Source organism: Meleagris gallopavo, chromosome 12 (assembly GCF_000146605.3).
Source record: "Meleagris gallopavo isolate NT-WF06-2002-E0010 breed Aviagen turkey brand Nicholas breeding stock chromosome 12, Turkey_5.1, whole genome shotgun sequence".
Lineage (NCBI taxonomy): Eukaryota > Metazoa > Chordata > Aves > Galliformes > Phasianidae > Meleagris > Meleagris gallopavo.
This window is the reverse complement of record NC_015022.2, coordinates 16261838-16268276: the sequence shown is the minus strand read 5'-3', so window position 1 is coordinate 16268276 and position 6439 is coordinate 16261838. Positions and strand designations below refer to the sequence as shown.

Here is a 6439-nt window from a genome sequence, read left to right as displayed (position 1 = left end):
TTTTTTTAAGTGGGCCTCTCAGTACGCAGAATTTCAATCTCCTGTCGAATGACCTCTTCTGACTCCACGTGCAGTGATTTTCTGAAAGAATCTGGTCTGAGTTTTTATGTAAGCATCTCGAGCTAACACACAACAGTGTTCACTGTAAATACTCAGCGCTTGGCAAGAGGTTTCACAGACTAATCTAGGGCATCCTCAAAAGATAGCTCTAAAAGCAAGCGTGTCGCCATCAGGCTTAGCCTGACAGGGTGCCACCTCCTCAGCAGACACGCACGGGGAGCCCACACACGGAGGAAAAAGAGGGCAAGGCGCTGATCTGGAAGCCTCCCAGATCAGGCATGCCCCAAGTATCTGCACACAGGTTTCCTAAGAGCAGCGGGTGGGACAACCGTGGGCTGTCAGCTCTGATCTCACCTCGCCGTGGATCCCAGGCCCTAACTAGATGTACCCCTGTAGAACTCAATCAGAAGTCACTGTGAGCATCTTCCAGCAGGCAAAAAATAACATTTGAAATTTTCACTCTTCTACAGCTCTGTTTCCTTCCCTGAAGAAGAAATGATTTGCCTTCTAAAGTACTTCAACATGAATCATTCATGTCTTATATCCAAAATTTTCAGTAATTTCAACAAGAAATATCTCGAGTTCCTTGAAGCTACTGAATGAACAGCATGTAGTGATAAACAGTGACCAACAGCTTTGGGTTTTGTTTTGTTAACAAGGAAAACCCATTTGGCAGGAGTGCTCTGTGCTAACTCCCATTGCCTCCCCTCTCCCCTCGAATTTCAATTTATTCTAAACCCATGACAAAGCCTGGATAACTTTTCCAGTTTCTCTGTGGCCTCCACCAAGAACAAGCGCTCTGCATTTCTCTCTGATTTTGTAATACAGTTTGGTAAAACATTTTTAAATTTCAGTTAATCTAACTGACAGTTCCCCATTACTTTCTGATGGCTATTCAGGTTCGCAGTTTTCATTTTTATGAGACAGAGACAACAACAGCCTGTTTAAAACTGGAAGTTATCCTCCGATAAGCTAGAACATTATTACATGTTCTACACGCTGCTCGGGAATTTTTAGAGTATCTGTGTTAACAACCAGAACTTGTGCAAATAAGCCCATATTCCACCCCCAGGAGGCAGTGAGCACCAAGCCCTTCTCTGCAGCCACACCGCTGCCCTTGAAGGTGTTCTTCCAACTGAGTGCTTCCTCATGGTAACCATGAATACTTTTCCTGCTGGCACTTTTTTCCATAACTGAATCCAACAGCTCTCAAAATAAAGATCCTTATGTGTGATTCAATAACAAAAGGGAAGACACCACCATTGGGAATGCTAAGAACAAAATAAGGAAAACAACAAGAGAACAAAATAAATGGGGGGGGAGGGGAAGCCCTCGTGTTCTGAAAGAACAGAAGACATCAAGGAGTCCTAAAGGAAATCCTTCTTCCGCACTCCAAAACTTCAACTCTCAAAAGCCAGCAGTCCAAGTTAAAATGTATCACCAATCCAGACTAACCAAGATAATTTTACAGCTTACAGGCTCAGAAAGTTTAGGAAAAAGCCATTTCCCTTCCTGGCACACGAAGTGAAATGGTGCATCTCTCGCCATACCTTCTACTTTCGCTTCTTTTACCCCACTGACAAACCAGCTTCTGAGTACAGACAGATCTGCAATTAAAACCTCGTGTTATTATACATTAATTTTAACACCTTCTAGGAAAAAAATAAGAATAGTCAGTTAGTAAAAAACTCACTTTATTACCCTCACTGTCTGACAGCGTAACACAAAGCATGGCAATGAGGGAACATCTCAGTCTCTTCTCAGAAGACTCGGTGCTCTGAAGGCTCACAGTGGAAAAAGCAGCACTTGGAATTGCTGTAGGCACCATCTTACTGCAGCCACTCCTGTCAGCTTACAGCTTCTAAAACAGGATGCGTGCAGTCCTGTCAGGAAGAGGGCAGCTGCTGTGAAAGAGTGATACCAAACCCGAGACATCCTTAATGTTGATGACCTCATTATTTCTGAGCTATCCTCCACAGTGAGACCATCAATTAAATAACATTCAGAACATCGGAGAAAGATGCACACTGTCACTTTACTTCCATATCTGAGGGGAAAAAGAAATCCTCATCACTAATATTACCACCGCTTTCTCGGCCTCCTCAAGCCAAGCACTGCAGATTTTGCACAATCAAGGGGAAAACAAGCCAAGAATCACTTTACCTTCCAATGGTTTATTTAATGGACCTTTCACTGAGGGAAGTCTGTTCTGCCCCGCAGGCCCCTCACTGCACACACATCCCTCACTCGAGGTTCAATACTTCCTCACTCTCTGGCCTCAAAACTGTAATTCTTCCATACCCCATCTTTCTATGCTTCCTCTGCATCAGAAGGGACACCAAAATCACCTCCTCTCAGTCTTTTCTCTTGACTCCCAATGCCAATATCCTCATGGCAGAAATGTTTAAGAGCAGCACCGCTCAGTTACGGATGTGCTTACATAATCACATAGCTAAAAGTTTCCTGATTTATCCCTCTTGACCTTCTATAAATCATCACAGAAAATGACAAGACCAGGCCCAGGCACACTGGTATAGCACTCAACACCGACCCTGACCGCAGCTCTCACTGCACAGCTGATGACAACACGGTGCTCCTACAGCTCTACGGTTGGCCCTCACACAACACAAGTAACATCAGCCCAATCCGTGCAATCTTGACTTGCAATACTGGAAGCAAATGGTTTTCAAATGAGGCTGTTTCAAAAACACTTGCAGGGATTTAAAGGAAATGGAAAAAATCTTTCCCCTTCAGCCCCCTCCAGTCACCATTGTGAAAGTATCATAAGCAAAGCCATAACCGTTCCACTCCCATTTTTAGGACACCTCCAGCCACAACCATGAAGGGAAACGTTTTTCTCACATTTACTGGCTCTTTATTTAAATAAAAAAAAAAATCACAATAAAAGATGCTTTGTCATCCATGACTGAGACACAGATGCTTAACTCAAAGGCAGCACCTTTACACAACTATGCCTGGCTGTTAATTCCTAACTCCTAACACCACTTTTTAAGCTAACACACGTAAGATAGGCATGTCACAACACTTAATAACCACTAGTGATGGCCCTGCCAGGCACAAGCAACATACAATGCACCTCAAACATTAACAGTGCACCTTAAGCATCTCAGTTGGCCCATACAGACTTCAGCACAATTGCAAATCTCTTCAGACACAGAGATGAGTACTACTGGAGACCTACCTCAATAAGCTTATCTAACAATACACTAGTTAATGCCATGAAAAATAATTCAATTAATCACACTCTTACTAAGAAAAATGTCTTTTTTTCTCCTCATAGGGGCACACCCATACTAACACACAGGTAACAAACACCATGCTGCTGTCCGTACAAAAGGCTCCACTTTCCTCACATAAAAGTTTTGAGAAAAGAGTGGCCACAGATTTGAGCTGCTTTTACCTGACAGGCATTCCTGCCTTATTCTTCCTGCAGCCTCAGATGAAGGGGTGAGGCAGAAGGAAGATTACCATACGCCATTTAACACATTCCCATTCAGCGAGAGCCCCAGTCGACAAGAAGCAGAGGGATGAAATGAAGCTGCCTTGGAAGATGTTCATTCCCCTTCAGTGTCAAATGGAAATGAGCGTATGCAGCACAGGGGTTTACTTCTCCAGATTTCTTCAATATATTTCTTTTTAGGAACGTTCCCCCCAGAACCATTAAACATCAGTTTAAACAATGAGGTTGATAAACAGAAATAAGGAGTGCCTTAATGTGGAAGAAGAAAACCCACACCCTTCCCTTCAACTCCATGAGCAGTCACTCGAAAGAACAAATGTTGGAGTCAGAAGGCACGAGATGAGGGGAGCGGTGAAAGGCAGAATCCTACATCAGAATTTCACCTGAGAATTAAGCAGACAACACTACTGCAGACTATAAAGCCTCCACAGGATTAATTATTAGCACAGTGTGTGTGTGGAGGGGTGGGATCACTGCTGTGTTGCACAGCAGAAGCCTGTCTTAAACTCTGAATAACACTATTTTGTCCATTCGTTAGACTCTGTATCAATGATCTGGTGTCAATAATCTACAATGTATTTTGCTTGGCTGAACTCATTTTTATAGGAAGATCAACAGAACCAACTTTGATGGGGAAAAAAAAGGGAACATTCTGCTGTAAGCTCACAAACTGCATAGCACACCAAAGCCACCCTGTAACCCCCATGGAGGAAGCCCTCACTGCAGGATCTGAACAGCTCCTCTGAAGGCACAGCAGTCCCATGCGATGGCAGAGGAGTTAAACCTTTTGATTCCACTTCAGGAACACAATGGCTTGTCCACTCAAATAACTATTGAATCTGCCTTCAACGCCAGCAGTAAGGCATGTAAGAAAAGAAAAGATAAAATAGGAACGCTGCATTTATTTTCTTCAGTTACTTTTCTGGAGCTGAAGGAATAGAGTCTGAATAGAAGACACCAGAACTCCATGTTATCATGGGCTGAGATTGTGACTTTTGTTCCACGTTAGCAATTAAAGAACACATCATTAAGTAGGCGAAACAAAAGTTTTCAAATATAAGAAAGTGAGAATTGAAAGCCACTTTGTGCATTAATACACAGTACTGATGTCAGCACGCGCTGCTCAAATTAAGGCACAGCGCCGTTCCACTGAGGAACAGTCAGTCACAGTGCTGTGCCCGGGCCATCAGGCTGCTGCCATGGCAGAACAGGCCCTAAGCCCAACTTCTACAGAGACTGTTTAATGGTATGGCCTTCAAAAATAAAAATCAATAATTTAATGAGGTGAAGTACGAAAATCTACGTTTTCAGAAAAATGGCTTTTGAAAAGAATGCATTTAAGCTAAACTACAGACACCAGACATGCAAGGCGCAGCTAGCTATCCACAGGTACCACAAACCCAACTACCTCCTACTGAGGCAGAACAGGCAGCTGACAGAGCACTGCTCATAGCAGCGCTCATCACAGCCTTACAGCCCAGCTGCCACAGAGCCAACCAGGTGTGTGCTGCTGCTGGCCTCTGAAGCCGCTCTCAGCCCCAAACACACAGCGTGACCTCAAGGGGCCATCTGAGAAATCAGCCACCCCTCTGAACAGAGCCCCTAAAAGCTCTGCTGCACGCATCAACTTGTTTAAGGAAAACTACATTCACTTCCAACTCAAGCAGGGGTTCTGAACAAGACAGGTCTTCTACCACAATGAGCCATTCTACTCCCCACAATTGCTTCAGCTTCCCATTCGGCCAACATGGCTCTGTAGCATTGAGTCATTTCCCCAGCTTCTGCAAATCAGTGCTCACTTGTTTCTCCGTCCCATGTCCTCAGAGGAAAAAAAACACTCCGTGACATTACAGCAATCTAAGCCCAGGTATCTCAGCATGCACAGAGTGCTCTATGGACCCCCCTCATTTAAGGGGTCCATTTACAGCAATCTAAATACACACCTGACAACAGAGCAAAACAAACACAAGTACAAACCAAAGATGAACATATTTCTACCATAACTTCCAACCTGCAAATGCCTCCTCACAAACAAAACACGGGAAACAGAACGCAGAGAAGGGCCCAGAGGAGCTGCACGGACGGCAGGAGGCTGCTGTGCACTGCAACGCTGCGATCCATCCCATCCTATCCCATCCCTCCCACCCAAGGATCCCTCCCTCTTACTGATGGAACTCTTCTACTACAACTGGTGGATGATGCCAACTGCATATTTAGAGCAGAATTAGGGAGGAAAAAACAACTAGCGAGGGCACTGGGGTACTTGGCTTCCTAAATTCCAAACTGAACGCCCTCAAACACCACACTTGTTTCCAGCTGGTCAGAACTATTATAATGCCTTCATATTGAGGTTCAGCTTTTTTCCTTTTCTAGCTTCTGTCTCACTGGTGGAAGTGTAGAAGGCTGCTTTATAATGACGCTCTTCAGAGGCCAGAAGTGTTAAAATTGTACCCTTCCTCAACAGCCTTTCAAAAAGGCGTATGGGTTTGCACACATTCTAGCACCTAAATGAAGAAAGCAGCTTAACAAGTGACCTCACAGCTCTCCCCCAAATGCAAACCTCAGTGCAGAGGAGGAAACACAAAGATTCCGTTCTCGTACGTGTGAGGTACCAACAAACATTTTAAATGCTTTCTGAAGACGGACGGGGCGGGGGTGCTGCTGCAGCCCCTGCTCGGGATGGTTAAGCACAGCGTACGACAAATAAAGAGCAGGAATAACCGTACGGATACGGGCACCCAACGCCAGCGCCGAGAGCCGCAGCGAAGTTTGAGAGCTGCCAGCCCACCTCGCGCTACATTGCAACAAAATTACATTACAAAAAGGCTCCGTTACCAACACCGCGGTAAACCGAGCATCATTTCCTCTCGTGCTCCCGCAGCCCCTTTCCCCCGCCGT

At 44.8% G+C, this 6439-nt stretch overlaps 1 protein-coding gene across 1 annotated transcript in view; it reads right to left on the bottom strand.

Annotated features, from left to right (window-relative positions):
• Window positions 1–6439, bottom strand: part of MEF2A (myocyte enhancer factor 2A) — a 76113-nt gene that overhangs the window by 69191 nt on the left and 483 nt on the right.